Raw genomic sequence first — 15535 nt, forward strand, 5'->3', positions numbered from 1 at the left:
AAGTGAGCACAAACGGTATTGCAATGCTTGAAAATAAGTCCTAGGGTTCATACTTTCACTATGCAATCTCTCAATAGTGCTAACATAATTAGATCATATAACAATCCCTCAACATGCGACAACGAATCACTCCAAAGTTCTTATCTAGCAGAGAACATAAGAAGAAATTGTTTGTAGGATACGAAACCACCTCAAAGTTATTCTTTCCGATCGATCTATTGAGCTATTCCTATAAGTGTCACAAACAGCCATACAGTTCGTACTAAAATAACACCATATGATACACATAAACCAACTCCAATGTTACCTAGGTACTCCAATGTTACCACAAGTATCCATGACTTGATTATACGATATGCATCAAACAACTTCAGATTCATAATATTCAATCCAACACAAAGAACTTCAAAGAGTGCCCCAAGATTTCTACCGGAGAAAGTAGGACAAAAATGTGCATCAACCCCTATGCATAGATTACCCCATTGTCACCTCAGGAATCCGCGAGTTGAGTGCCAAAACATACATCAAGTGAATCAATATGATACCCCATTGTCACCACGGGTATTCATACGCAAGACTTGCACCAAGTGTTCTCAAATCCATAAAAGTATTCAATCCAATAGTAGTGAAACCTCAAAGGTCAAAACTCAATTCATCACAACAAGATAGAGAGGAGAAAAAACAATATGATCAAACTATATTAACAAAGCTCGCGGTACATCAAGAACGTGCCAAATCAAGAACACGAGAGAGAGAGAGAGATCAAACTCATAGCTAGTTGTACATACCCCTAGCCTCGAGGGTGAACTACTCCCTCCTCATCATGGAGACCACCGGGATGATGAAGATGGCCTCCGGTGACGATTTACCGTCCGACAGAGTGCCGAAAAAGGGCTCTAGATTGGATCGTGGAGGTACAGAGGCTTGCGGCATTGGAGCCGAAGTTCTTGGGTTATTTCTGGGGGTTTATGTATTTATAAGAATTTTTGGCGTTGGAATCACGCGAAGATGGACCACGAGGTGCACACTACCCACCAATCCACCACTTTGGCCCCTGGCGCCCCCTGATTGGTAGTGGCCACCTCGTGGCTCTTTTGGCCCACCCACAAAGCTTCAGGGGTCTCTTTTGTTCCAAAAAAAATCATCAAAAAGTTTCGCTGCATTTGGACTTCATTTGATATGGATTTTCTGGAAAACCAAAAACAAGAAGAAAACAGCAAATGGCACGCGGCACTAGGTCCATATGTTAGTCCATAAAAACCATATAAAAGTTCACCAAAATCATACAAAACTTTAATAAACATGGGGATACTTCATAAATTATAGATACGTTGGAGATGTATCAGCATCTCCAAGCTTAATTCCTACTCGTCCTCGAGTAGGTAAATGATAAAAGAAATAATTTATGAAGTGTGAATGCTAGCATAGTGCATAAGTTTGATCAATGATAATTTCAATCACTTTTCCCAGCTTCATGACAACAACTTTGTCTCATAAAACTCATCATGATAAAGTAGCAGTCAAATCACATGTTATGGTTCAAACAATGCATTCTCTTGAAACTTAATAATAACCCACAAATATAGGGGATTGCAATAGTTTTCGAGGGTAGAGTATTCAACCCAAATTTATTGATTCGACACAAGGGGAGCCAAAGAACACTACAAAAAAATACACTTCCGTGATGACACGTGTTTGTAATAGTAGGTCATGTTTTCTATCATGCATGTACATCCATGACAATTTTATGACAGAATCAAGATAGTCATACCTGTGCTGTCGTAGAAGTTTTCCACGAGAATACCAAAATTATCATCACAGAAGTGTTGACTGTTGGGGAACGTAGTATTGCAAAAAACTTCCTACGATCACACAAGATCTATCTAGGAGAAGCATAGCAATGAGCGGGGAGAGTGTGTCCACGTACCCTCGTAGACCGAAAGCAGAAGCGTTTAGTAAAGCAGTTGATGTAGTCGAACGTCTTCGCGATTCAACCGATCCTAGCACCGGACGTATGACACCTCCATGTTCAGCACACGTTTAGCTCGATGATGTCCCTCGAGCTCTTGATCCAGTTGAGGACGAGGGAGAGTTCCGTCAGCACGATGGCATGGCGACAGTGATGATGAAGTTACCGGCGCAAGGCTTCGCCTAAGCACTACGATGATATGACCGAGCTGTGTAACTGTGGAGGGGGGCACCGCACACGGCTAAGAGAAGACTTGGTGTGTCTTTGGGGTGCCCCCTCCCACTTATATACACTATAAAAAATACAGTTCCGTGATGATACGTGTTTGTCACAGTAGGTCACGTTTTCTGTCATGCACGTACATCCATGACGATTTTATGATAGAATCAAGATAGTCATACCTGTGCTGTCGAAGAAGTGTTCCATGACATTACCAAAATTATCATCACAGAAGTGTCCACTTCCATGACGATAAATGTCGTGTCATGGAAGTGCTTTCGTCAAGGGTGACCGACACGTGGCATCCACCGTAACGGGTCGCCGTTAAGCTATCGGGTCCAGTTTTGGATCCGATAACCCGCTAACAGCCCAGACCAATGAGGATTTTCCACGTGTAAAATTCTCATTGGCCGGAGGAAACACGTGTTGGCTCACCGTTGGTACAGATGTCATCCATTCATTGGATAGGACGTTCCTATGATACGTCGACACATGGCAGGGCCCAACAGAGGCCCATATAGGTTAAAAAGGCCGGCCCAGTCAAAGGCCCGTAGTACTTACTCAGGTACTAGTGGGCCAGCCCAATAACGAGATGTTTAATAAAGGCCCATTTACTGCCCGAAGCTAGATTTGGCCCGTTAATTGTTCGCCGAATATTTGGGCCCAATTACGGCCCAGTGACTTTTGGCCTGTTAGAGGCCCGATGCAGACATGGGCCCATTTCATCCCGGTGTGTCTTTTGGCCTGTCAATGGCCTGTGCTGCCCATGGGCCATATATGGTCCGACGCAACATCCGGCCCACTAATGGCCCGTGATAAATGTGGCAACAGTTCAGCCCAACGTGACTTTGGGCCTGTTAAAGGCCTGTCGTATAATTCGGCCCATTAATGCGCGTACTAAGCTTTCAGCCTGTTAAAGGCCCATGATATCAGTGGGCCAACTAAGGCCCGAGATATGTTTCAGCCTGGTAACGGCACATCATATAACTGGGCCAAAAAATTCCCGGTCTACATTTCAGCCTCCTGAAGGCCCGTCGACGACTAGTGAAAATTGAGGCCAAACATGCATTTCGGCCTGTTAAAGGCCCATGGTTTGTTCGGGGCCGTAATAGGCTAGCAGAATATTCAGCCTGTTAATGGCCAACGCTACATGGGCCAAAGTAAGCACTGGGTCCACAAAAGGCCCAACTAAAATTTGGGCCGAATATAGGCCGGAATAAGTTCTGGGCCTAGCGCAAAGTGTGAAGGCCCCAATGGCCATTCGGGCCCAAGACAGATGCAGGCCGGCCCAATTGTGGCCCGCTAAAAACCAGGCCCGTTAGAGGCGAATGTTTCGGCCCGGTCGACTACATCAGATTTTTTTTCAGATAGCGAATGATGGCAGTAACTAGTAGGAATTAAGAACAAACCTACTTTATACAATAAAGAAATTACGACATGGTAACTTAGAGTAAACCTATAGTGTATAATAAAGGATTTAAGGTATATTACATCCACTCGGCATCGAAGTTCGCCACCAGTGATCATAAAGCGCAACGACGAAGAAGCAGATTACAAAAACTGGGCACCTTGCAGCGTAACAAAATAATACTAAACCGAGACCACTTCCAAGACAGTTCAAGAAAGGTTAGCCTTGCGCGGGAACTGCTGCGCAAGCTGCTGAGCAAGGTTGTGAGACCGGCCTAGCATGTCGGGCTGTTTAGCAATGAGGTTCTCATTGGTGTTCTCCACAATCTTTCTTAGAGATAGGACTTCAAGTCGAAGTTGAGTTGCAGAATGCCTTTCTGCTAGAACTTGGGACTAAAGAAGTCGAACTGATTCAGACAGCAAATTCTGTGAGCTTGTCTGACTGCTAGTCTCAAGTAAGTTGAACACTGCATCAAGACAAGACTTCGGGGTTGTCTCGCTATCTTCAAGATGTTTTGCCTTCTTTGCTGCAATATATGTTGGGTTTGTCTCACAGCCTTCAGCAGACTTGTGCATGCCATCAGGCATATCACCCGGAAACAAGCAGAGAGATGACAGGTTTTGCATGTGTATAAACTAAGATGATAACTGTGTTGTCAATTCCATCCAATTTCGAATTAGAAAATAAAGAGTAAGTTCAAAATATCAATAGCATAATTTGGCATTGTTCATAATGCGGGGAGCTTCACCACACTACTGGATTACCATGTCAACATGACAAGCATAGATGAAGGGCAAAGACAATCATTGTATCTATTTTGGTTAATGTGCATGGCATGTTGTTCATATCATCAGCCACATCAGTAAGATAAAACAAGAGGTGACAAGGTGCAAATGTGGGCTGCTTCACCACACACTGGATTATAGATCCACAAAAACAAGCATACATATAGGGAGTATTGAGTAATGTGCATGGTACACTACAAAAAAAATACACTTCTGTGATGATACGTGTTTGTCACAGTAGGTCGCATTTTTTGTCATGCATGTACATCCATGACAAATTTATGACAGAATCAATATAGTCATACCTGTGCTGTCGTAGAAGTGTTCCATGACATTACCAAAATTATCATCACGGAAGTGTCCACTTCCATGACGATAAATCGCGCGTCACAGAAGTGCTTTCGTCAAGGGTGACCGACACGTGGCATCCACCGTAACGGAACGCCGTTAAGCTATCGGGTCGGGTTTTGGATCTGATAACCCGTTAACAGCCCCGACCAATGGGGATTTTCCACATGTAAAATCATCATTGGCTGGAGGAAACACGTGTCCGCTCATCGTTGGGGCAGATGTCATCCACTCACTGGACAGAAGCCGCCTATGATACGTCGACACATGGCACGGCCCAACAGTGGCCCATTCCTGTGAAAAGGCCGGCCCGTTTGACTTGGTCAAAAGCTGGCGGGCCGGCCCATGGAAAGCCTGTTAACGGCCTGTTCACATATAGCCCATTTACAGCCCGCTAACCCAAGGCCCGTTAGGCCCTATCCGAATTAGGCCCAGTAGCGTCATCTGGGCCATCCAATATGGTTCCAGCCCGTTTTCACTTCTGGCCAATGTATAGGCCATGACGTCTTTCGGCCCATATGAGGCCCTTTGTAACTCTTGGCCCATTAGCGGCCCGTGCTGAAACTGGCCCGTAATGAACAGTGTATTACCTTACACCCATTAACGGCCTGTGGTGAAACTGGCCCGTAATGAACAGTGTATCACTTTATACCCATTAACGGCCCGTTATTCCGTTGGGCCGTTTCCAGCCCAAGTTAACTTTCAGCCTTCTGAGGGCCCATTTATTCTTGGGCTCATTTGCAGCATTCGGTTACTTACGGCCCGTTACTGTCATGTTCTGCTTGTGGGCCAAATTCAGCCCGTCGTTACAGTCGGCCCGTTTGTGGACCGTTAGTCTGTTGGGCCATTTTCATAGCATCACCAAATACGGCCTATTAACGGCCCATTATGGTCAGCCCATAAAACGTATGATTTCCATTAAAGGCCCGTCTACGGCCCATTAAAGGCCCGTACAAGAACCATTAATGAGTCGGCGGCCCATGGATCCTACGAGACGTAGAAGGCCCATGGATCCTACGAGACATAGAAGGCCCATGGATCCTACGAGACGTACAAGGCCCATGGATCCTACGAGACGTAGAAGGCCCATGGATCCTACGAGACGTAGAAGGCCCATGGATCCGACGGCCCGTGAAGGGCCATGGTCGGGCGAGTTGGCCCCCGTTTGAACGATATAGCATATTCAAAGAATTATCCTACTCAATACTATCACCTCTAAAAAGCATACACTATACAACAAAGAGATCAAGGCATAGAAAGGTAGAATAATCCTACACTATACAATAAAGAAATTATGGCCGATTATACCCACTGGGCATTATGGTTCGGCACAGGTGATAATAAAGCATACACAAACAGCAAATTACATACACTGGGCAAATACAGCTCATACATCATGGACGCGCATCAACATAACTCCATTTGAACTATAATCTCTTCAGAAAATAGGATTGGCCGGATTCAGATAGCACAAATTTCAGTCTGCAAAATCTCCAATTCCTTCATGGTTACCTCAGTGTCTTGTTTCATTTTTTTGACTCCTGCATCTAATACCTGCATGTCAAGTCTCAACTTGTTGATTATACGTTGACAATCATGTACACGTTGTCTTGCCACCTCTAGTTGATGCTCGAGAACATCAGCACATTCCAATTCCAATCCATAATCATTCCGCAACGGCCATGCCGCACTGCTCGCAGATCTTTGTGTTGATGTCACTTCATCCTGAAATGTTTCTGTAAGTACACATGACTAGTGCAAAAATATAGTTACAACAGTGAAGCGAACAAGAAACTATTTTGTACTACATGGCAAAACAGGACTAACAATAATGTTACACGTCACTTTCAAAAAAATGTTACACGCCATGAAGCATAAGCAGGTGATATTTTAAAAATTATAAAAAAGATAGTATGTGCAGCCTACATACAGAAATCCCTCTTAGTTCACTAGAGGAGCATGATGTTGGGGCCCAATCGAAAACACAGACAATTTACAAATTTAGACAGCACGTTGCATATAAGTAAGCAAGCAGTTGGCCATTTTGTGCCTCAATTAAAGTCTTAGGGAGGATAATGAACAGCAGAGGGTTTCATACAAACATACTATAGTAGGCAAAACTATGCAATCATTAGTGTAGTATAAACTAGATTGTGAGCCTCATGCAATAATAGTTGGTTAATAGACTTCAAAGCTTCAGGCACACTTCGGCAGAGTAATTAAATGGTAAGGCCTTTAATTATGTCAACTAATAGTGATACAAGTACCGAACATCAGGCATGATTATTTGGGCATCTCATTAACTGAGGACAAATAAAGCAATTGAAAAGAGAAAATTAACTATGCCTGAAACAAATAAGGAATTGAACTGTTGAGTTGCATATAGTGACTTACCTTAGCAGGTTGAAGAGGCTCAGCGCAGCTCCTACTTCTCTTGCAAGGCTCCTTCCTAACATCTTGTACTTGGAAATCCTCAATCTTATCTTCATTGCACCCCCTCTGCAAGGTGACACAAACTAGTTACTCGTCTCCATGGAAGATAAATATGCATACTTTCCAGTCTGTGAACACAAAAGGATGGGATTATAACAAAACAACACCACATAATGAAACATGCCGCATCTCTTGCACTTGCACACAATGAAATGAGTATTTACTATGTCTGCACTATGTAAAAACTAGGCATACCTTCGAACTGGATCTCCAGGTACTCTTGGAGAGCCTACTGTAGTGTATAGCCAAACCTTTATGTCACCTATGAGTTAGACAAGGCCCCACTACAGCAGCCCTTAGTGTTTAAATCGTTGACAAGCTTTGTTAGAGTGTTAGGTCAAGAACAGCAAGTAATCAAAGCAAACAGTCCTAGTATGGATGGCTGATGCAAAGAAGCAATTGAACAGATGTGTGAGCAAATCTTACATATCAAGAAAAGAAGCAAAGAAGGAGGCTTAAAGACCATCACTCGACTGACCAGATTTAAGGGGCATTTAAACATCATGTGCAACGTATGAACTAACATAAACATTGCATATTCCAGATTCTACAATGGAATGCACATGTATTAGGTTATGCCATGTATGATGATGCCTAAATGTATAGATAGCAGGCAGGAGTGATTCATCATTGCACGCACAATTGAATTACAGGTTAAGGGCCAGTTCGATTCCGCCTTTTCAGGGCATATTGTCAAAATAAGCCATAAAAGATGTAAAGAAGTCATTTTTGGGTTATGCGCTTGGGCTTAACTAATTTCGCTTTGGAGGGGGGGTGTTTCGGGTAGAACCTCACTAAAAATTGAAGGGAAGGGGAATAGTGAAATGACTCTGTTGTCTGCCTATATTACACTCAAAATGCAACTGCTGACGCCCGTGTCACACCTGGCCCTCAAGTACAAACAAACACGCAAGCATTCATTGCCCTGCCCGCTTGCATCTCCTCTCCCCTTTCCCTCTACCTCAATCCCATGCTTGCAGCACTAGGGTTCCACGAGCGAGCCGTCACCACTGGTCCCATCTGGCCTGGTCCTCGACGATGTTATGTCCAGCTAGGCTACATGGCCGGTGGGTAGGGGCAAATCTCCCTGGCTTCTCCTCCCTCTGGCGCCGCCCCTCATTCTCATGGTCTCCAGCAGCTGCTCCACTGTGGTTCGTCCAATGCACTACTCCGGCGGGCGCTGCACAACTACGGCTGATGCCACACTGCAGCAGAAGGCACCTTATTCCCCGTCCCCTCCTCCCAGGCCATGGCCTTGAGGTGCTGTTGAAGGATGAGCTCATCCAACAAGGTGAGGATCTCCTCTGATTTTTTGCCAAATTTTCATTCTGATCCACTATACGATGAATTGCTATGAGCTGCTTCTGCTGCTGCTATATGATGCATTGCTATGAGCTGCTCCTGCTGCTGCTATATGATGAAATTGCTATGAGCTGCTGCTGCTGTATGATGAGTTGCCATGAGCTGCTGCTGCTGTTATATGATGAATTGCTATGAGCTGCTGCTGCTGCTGCTATATGATGAGTTGCTACAAGCTGCTCCTGCTGCTGCTATACGATGAATTGCTATGAGCTGCTCCTGCTGCTGCTATATGATGAATTGCTATGAGCTGCTCCTGCTGCTGCTGGTATATGATGAATTGCAGACTGCTGCTGCTGTATGATGAGTTGCTATGACCTGCTGCTGCTGCTATATGATGCTTTCAGGTGGTGCTGCTATACGATAATAACCAGCCACTTGGACCATCGAATTTCAATAAATAATTGTTCTTCATTTAAATGTGGGCCATGCGTTCTTCGTTTAAATTAGGCAATGGGATCTCTATGGAAAACATTGACCAATGTAGATTGTGCCAAGTAGATGGTATCTTTGTATTTGCATTTTGAGCAAATAGTGATGGTCTGTTTTCCTATCATATTAATTACTGCACTGGGTTCTATTTGTGATGTTTGCAAGTCAAATTAATTTCCATATGGGCAGCAAAATGAAAAAAATATAATGCAATCTAGACTTTCCACTGATCATACCAAAGATAAGCTGAAAACGCAATGAAAAGAACTGGTTGGCTTATTACATGGAGCTGATATTCACAAGTGCTTATTTTCTTAGGATAACTCGTAATAACTGTCCCTAAGAAACTTGGCTAATAGAACTGGCATACAAATAACATGTCACGATGATTGCAATGGAGGAGTGACGTACCATAGCACACTGTATAGGCTCACCGCTGCCTCTCCTTTTTTTGCGATATTCCATGAAATTGCCACATACATCTTGTACTTTTTCACTGTGTAACCCTATCTGCAAGTTGACACAACTAATTTCAGACATCTCTACATGATACTACATTGCATACCCCTTGCGCATATTTAAACCACCAATTAACGATTGTGTGCGTACCATAAACTAGCCATGACTCTGTATGCTGGACTAGCAGGCACTCTAAGGGAGCCTAATGTAGTGCACTGGAATTCCTACATGCCACCTACTATTTTGTGTAATGTACTGCCCCTGTTCCTAAATATATGTCTTTGTAGAGATTCCAGTATGGACCACATACAGCTGTATATATATGCATTTTCGAGTGTAGATTCACTCATTTTGCTCGGTATGTAGCCTATAGTGGAATCTCTAGAAAGACTTATATTTAGGAACGGAGGTACGAGGTAGTATCATGTATGACATCTACATATCTAATTTAGCAGCCAGTAGTAGAAATCATGGTCTGCACAAAGGGATTACTGGTCGAAAATCCTAGCAAAGCACGCTGGCAGGCACAGAACAATACAAGAGAGAGAGACGCGCTTACAAGATCATAGCAATACCTCAGTCCAGGATCTTGGTTGGCCAAGCTGTTAGATCTGGAAGAAACATCGTCCTTGTAGTTTTTGCCAGCTGCATACCAGGTAACAGCGACCGGTTAGTATATTTGAAGTACATCGGGCAGGTGATGCTGGACGGGTTTAAAGGTGACAAGTACCTAGGCCATGGCGGGTGCTTGGCATCTCTCTAGACGGTGGGAATCAGGTTAGAAACGTCGAGGGTGATGACGCTGCGCTGGCTGTCGGGGTCCGGTAAGGAGATCTAGAACCGTCGAGTAGGGTGTTTGTTGAGCGGCTCCGGTAGGGTGGACTACGGTGTGGGCGAAGCGGATCTGTGGCCGTGGACGAGGGCGTAGGTGAAGCTGCTCCGGTGGTTGGGTTAAGGATGATGTCGACGACGCGGATCTGCGGTCGTGGACGGGGCGTCAGAAGCTGCTCCGTGGTTGGGTTAAGGATGGTGTCGACGACGCGGATCTGCGGCCGTGGACGAGCGTCAGAAGCTGCTCCGGTGGTTGGGTTAAGGATGGTGTCGAAGATGCGGATCTGCGGCCGTGGACGGGGCGTCAGAAGCTGCTCCAGTGGTTGGGTTAGGGTGGTGTCGACGATGCGGATCTGCGGCCGTGGACGGGGCGTCAGAAGCTGCTCTAGTGGTTGGGTTAAGGGTGGTGTCGACGATGCGGATCTGCGGCCGTGGACGGGGCTTCAGAAGCTGCTCTGGTAGGTTGGATGAGGGTGCGAGGAAGCGGATCTGAGGCCGTGGACTTGTGAGTTGGCAAAGCGGCCCCGGTAGGGTTGAGAATGGTATAGGTGAAGCTACTCCGGTAGGGTTGACGATGGTGTCGGCGAAGCGGCTCCGGTAGGGTTGAGGAAGGTGTCGGCAAAGCGGCTCCGGTAGGGTATTGAGGAAGGTGTCGGCGAACAGGATCAGAGGCCGTCGATGGGGGCGTCGGTGGGGTGGCTCCGGGGGGTGTGGACGAAGCGTCTCCGGTGGGGAGTACGAATGAGCCGCTGCCGATGCGCGGCGGTTGACGAGAGTACCGGCGAAGCAGATCCGGCGCCGTGGACAAGGCTGGCACTGAATGGGCTTGTGGTACAGTGGTGGATGAGCAGTCTACTTGTTTCTAGGGGTGGTGGGAGGGGTAGATGCGGCCGCAGAAGCAGATCCGGCGAGGTGGACGCCGCTGGCGGTGAATGGGCTATGGGACGCCGGTGGATGAGCAGTCTAGGGTTTGGAGAGGGGAGGGGAGAAAGGACGATGAAGTATGGACGACGTGATGCAAGATGCTCTGGTGCTGTGGAGTTAGTCGTTTTTGCGGGAGGGGGAGAGGAAATGGGGGTGCCGTGTAGTGGGGGAACCGGAAGTTACCAAAGCAGCCCCGACCTATCATGTAGATGAGGGCGGTATTGTAACTGTTGGTCTCCGTGCACCAAGGACAAAAGGGGGATTTCGCATGCTAAAGACTAAGGTGGCGGAAATTTTAGAAGGTGGCGGGAGATTTTGCCGCCCGCGGGATCGTTCGTATCCAGTTTCAACTAATTTTGGACCGTGCTAGCGGGAAGGTCATGCTAGACTGTGTACACGGGGCACGCGTCAGCAGTTAATAACTGGTGTGAAGTCCACCCCAGAAAAAAATACAATAACTCGGGATGATGCGCCGATAACTTGGACGTTCACACGGGCGCGGCCAATCGTATGGGTGTAGTGGCGCGTTCACAAAAAAGGGATCAAACGCTCAGCCTATGTATTTCTCGTGTAAATAGATAATTTAGTGTCATTGGTTATTTACTTTAAACATAATGCATTGACGTGTTAGTGTAGAGGCGCACAAAAAGAAATGGATATTGTAGTCAGCTACTTAAAAGTGTTACCTCATATGATTACATAGCCTCCATTTCATAAATTGCGTATCCGTTGAATTCCTATATGAATATTACATATGTTACTTCAAAATAGAAACATAAATCATCCAAGACTAATGAATTTGAATGCAAGAGTAACAATGGTGCATATACATGATAGCTACATTGGTTGTTTGAAGAAACATCACTGTAACTTTGGCATGCACAACTGAAAAGGTTTATTTAAATAGAAAAAATGTGATATGTGAGTGTCCAATCTTTATAGCGTTGAATCGATATTGTACCTTTGGCCACGATACGAAGTAGATATTGACTTATGTTCAAGCGATGCATGTCCATGATCGATAGATAGTGATATGTGAATGAATTGTGCAATCTCTCTCACACGCATACATATCTCACTTCCCTGTGGGCATCGGAATCACACACGCGCACTTCGTGTATTTCTCTCCCTCCGTCAGGGTTAAATTCGTCTTTCTACCCCGTCCTACAAGTCTCTCACACAGAAACACACACGCTCTCTATGTCTAACACGCCCACCCCTTTAATTCCGCCCACCCACAGCCACTAATGTCTCAAAGTATAATAATGTCTCTCACACATATGCTATCTACCTATCCCTTAATATAGCTAGATATGTGTCACACAAACTCCTTCTCCCTACTAGCAAGATGCCCATGCGTTGCACGGAACATCAAGATGCATTTGTATGAGAAGTTTATCTTGTGGGAGAAAAGGATGAACGAGGGAATGCCTTATTTGCAAATGAAGAGAGGGGTGTGGGTATCTTTTTGCAAAATTGCCATAGTTTCCTTCCTGCCGTCAGATATGAATCGGATGGCCTATATTGCAGGATGGCAAGAACACCATCATCACCAACTCTGTTTTTTTATAAGAGTAGAGATATGTGAGTGTCACTCCCCCCCCCACACACCCACACTTCCCAACACCGAAGGAGTAGGGTGACACCTCGATCTTGATACTAATCTATCGACTGGCTTCTCTCTCAAACATACACACACACACACTACCCGACACCGAAGGAGTAGGGTGGCACATCGATCTTGATAATAATCTACCAACTCCTCTTTCAAACACACACACACACACACACACTCGCTAGTTGTGCCTCTGTGCCTACCGCGCACACTCTCGATATGTCTTTCTCTCCCTCCCCCCCAACAATGACAGCAGAAGGGTGACAACTCGATCTGATCATAATCTATCAATTGGTTTCTCTCTCAAACATTGTGTCTCGGTGCCTCGCTCGGTAGCCCCCTCGATATGTAGACTTCTCGCGCGCGCATAGCTGTACTCACGATGACGCTGAACCCAGTGTGCCTTGTTTTTACCGGCCTCATGTGATAGTTTTCACCCTATTTTCTATGAATTAACAAGGCAACCTTTTCTTTGTTACTACCAGTGAATCTGAAATCATTCGGGGCAGACATAAAATATATCACTTCAACCCAACTATCGCAGCAACTATTTTAAAAGAAATTAGCTAGCTGCCCCGTGCGTTGCACGGAACATCAAGATGCATTTGTATGAGTAGTCTATCTTATGAGAGAAAAGGTTGAACGGGGGAAGGCCTTATTTGCAAACATGGAGAGACGTGTGGGTATATTTTTGCAAAATTGCCATAGTTTCTTTCCTATCCGTTAGATATAAATCCGATGGCCTATATTGCAGGATGGCACGCACACCATCATCACCAACTCTGTTTTCTACTCCCTCCGTCCGAAAATACTTGTCAACAAAATGGATAAAAATAGATGTATCTAAAACTAAAATATGTCTAGATACATTTCCTTTTATCCATTTTGATGACAAGTATTTCCGGACGGAGGGAGTATTTTTCTTTTTAGAGATTTCAACAAGTGACTATGACCGGACCTTACCAACATACTCCAAAAAGTAGTCCATAATTTTGATGTTACCCTCTTTTCTTGGCGGTGCAGTGCCATCTGGATACCTCATACATAAATCAAGGACAAATCTGACCCCTTCCTGAAAAGACATACGAAGCAAAATGAGTGAATCTACATTCTAAAATATGTCTACATACACATCCGTATGTGGTAGTCCATTTGAAATCTGAAAAAGACAAATATTTAGGAACGAATGGAGTATATATATGAGTAGACATGGAGATATATCTCCAGCATGGTCTACAACAAAAATGTGCTGGGCTGGTTAGCGCCGGATGCTCGCAACGCGATGACATGAGTTCGAATTCTGTCTTTAACTTTATATTTTTATATTATATATTACTCTACTTATTTAATATATACTTCTTTCGCTACTGTACTGACAGTGGAACCCACAGAGTACTTAGAATACAAGATTAAGGATCGACTTGTTTCTTTTTAACTTTCTGTACGAAGCTGTAGCCACCCTGCAAGTCATGTGTACACTGTACATGCAATTAACTTTTTATAGAGGGACAATCATACAGGCAACTAACTCAAATGGATTGGATGTCACTCTATTATTTCCAGCATAAAGAGCATCTCCAACGGCAGCCAAAAAATTTCCTCCCGCTTCCTTAAGCGGAGGACGACATCCAACGCCACCGGCATACATTTTTACAACTCTAACCAACCAGATGAAATTCGTGCAAACACGGACTGATTTCGTATAAGCATGAAGGATTTCGTATAAAAAAGCCAGATCTTCATATAAACATGATGGATTTCATTACATTTACATGAACTAAGAGGTGCCAATCCGGCTCTCTTGTATAATTAATACTCCCTCCGTCCGGAAATACTTGTCCTAGAAATGGATGTATCTAGACTTATTTTACTTCTAAATGGCCGCCCGCGGATCCCTTTGTCTTCCTCATGTCCGTCAGACACTTGCGGGGTCGACGAAGGTCCTCGGAAGAGACGAAGCAGCAAAGAAACCACCTGAATCCGCGGTCGTCGCCACGGCGGTGGCCTTCATGGCTCCCAAGTGGCGGCGGCCTCCCGTGTTCTACTTCTCTTCGATGATGGTGGCGGACACGGAGAAGCTGGCCACCGACTCGTCGCTCTCCACGCACCCGGCTTCTGTCTCTGCCTGCATGGCGCTACCGCAGGCACGGGAGGAGCGCCCACAGACACGGGAGGCGCAGCCACCGCAGACACTGGTGGCGCGGTACGACGCGGCAGCGACAGCGCCCGTACCTGCGTGCTAGCCGCCGTGCCGGCGTGGAGCAACTCGCCACTCCTCATCGAGCTTAACTGGAGCGGCGAGTTGCTGAGCTACGCGCCTGCTTGGGGCGGCAACTGGCTTCGTCGGGCCAAGCGAGGTTGGTGAAGCACCAAGCGGCCTCGCCCGTATCCGGAGGGCTCGGCGGGCCACCCATTCGGGTATTATGTCGGAGAACGGCTCATCGGAAGCCATCGGAAGAGTGGAGAAAATCGTGAAGGAGGAGATGGGGGAGCAGCGGAGGGGTGCGATTCTTGCCCGTTGTCTGTGTGGCCTCGTGTAAATAGAGGGCGGATGGTAGGAGCTTGGCCGGCGTCTGGCCTCGTTTAAACTGAGGGCGGACGGGAGGAGCTCGCCGGTGTTGCGTTTAATTCCGGCCCGCTCATGAACGGACGTGTGGCAGGAGTAGGATTCTCGGTTTGCATGCGGGTTTAAC

This window comes from Triticum aestivum, chromosome 2D, assembly GCF_018294505.1.
Source record: "Triticum aestivum cultivar Chinese Spring chromosome 2D, IWGSC CS RefSeq v2.1, whole genome shotgun sequence".
Classification (NCBI taxonomy): domain Eukaryota; kingdom Viridiplantae; phylum Streptophyta; class Magnoliopsida; order Poales; family Poaceae; genus Triticum; species Triticum aestivum.